Source organism: Nematolebias whitei, chromosome 1, assembly GCF_014905685.2.
Source record: "Nematolebias whitei isolate Nwh7 chromosome 1, NemWhi1, whole genome shotgun sequence".
In the NCBI taxonomy this organism is placed as follows: Eukaryota; Metazoa; Chordata; class Actinopteri; order Cyprinodontiformes; family Rivulidae; genus Nematolebias; species Nematolebias whitei.
This window is the reverse complement of record NC_056498.1, coordinates 10925233-10926545: the sequence shown is the minus strand read 5'-3', so window position 1 is coordinate 10926545 and position 1313 is coordinate 10925233.

Below are 1313 nucleotides of genomic sequence, written 5' to 3'. Positions count from 1 at the left end.
TTTCATTTTTCTGGACTGAATAATAACGTGCATTGAATTTAATTAAATGTGGACGGAAACGTGTTTATCTTTGACTCACCAACGACAGTGGGTCATTTATTTAAAAACGATTTAAACACATCACACATTTACATTAATTTGGCAAAATGATTTCAACAACAACATGGCTAATTTAGCAAGCTGTACAATTTGATTAACCATACGGCGATGGTTGAAAAACTTCACAACAGACATTTCTAAAAATACCTGGAATGATTTCTAGTAGATAGAAGAGTTTAAAGATGGAAATTGAAGTTTAAGTTGAGTGAAAGGATGGATGAGGGAAATGTGTGTGTGTCGGCATCAGAACGGCACTCTCCGGTGAGTTCCCAGCTTCTTCCCCGGTACACTTAGGTGGTATAAATCAACTCTTTTACCTGGAGGAGGTGATTCCACTTGTACGGAGTTCCATTTAACGCACCCTTTCAGCGTCTCTGTAGGAACAGCTGTGAATCGTCCGAAGTAGTGACGGTATTCCGTCCGACACAGGTTCACCTCTTAGTGGACTCACAAGAGGAGTGAGTCCGTCAGGAGTTCCACTCAGAGGTGGAAGATGTCATAATCCCACAAGACTCGGAAGAGCTCTGGATCATGTCGGGATTTTCCTGTTTTCCCAGCACTAGAGCTGCAAACGACTGAAGCCGGAGCCTGAAGCGACTGAAGCTCTACAAACTCTCCACCCGACTGGTTTGAACTAGGAAGTACCGACATTTAAAGAGCTCTACTTCCGGTTCATTTGGGAGGTTCCTGATTGGTCAATATCGACCAGACAGGGGTGTGTTTTTGTGACGTAAGAGGTCACTAGGAGTCAGAAAAACAGCAAGAATGTTATGGAACAGATTGAAAATGTTTTTCAGACAGACGAGAGGAATATTTAGGCGAGTTGGGGGAAAACAGGTGCCAGCCTCTATATTTACGTCTGAGAGGATTTAAAACATGACAGTTCGTTCCAACAACTTGTTTTGCATTTGACTCCAACCTTGGACCAGCTTACACTTGCTCATTCAAAGACAGAAAATCAGAAAATGCATAATTACTCTGTAACAGACCTTAACATGATTTCTACTTTGCATGAGAATTAAAATCATTATTACTGTTTCACAGTTGAATTAAAAATGATTAGTTCACTGCAACATCTAAAAATGGTTTGAACTAAAAACACTTTGATTATCAAACATTTGTAAAATAGTAATGATAATAGAAAAGAGAGTGTTCTTTCAATTGATCAGTGCAGGACACTTAAAAAGTCTTCTGGATGGACTTGATTTGTGTTT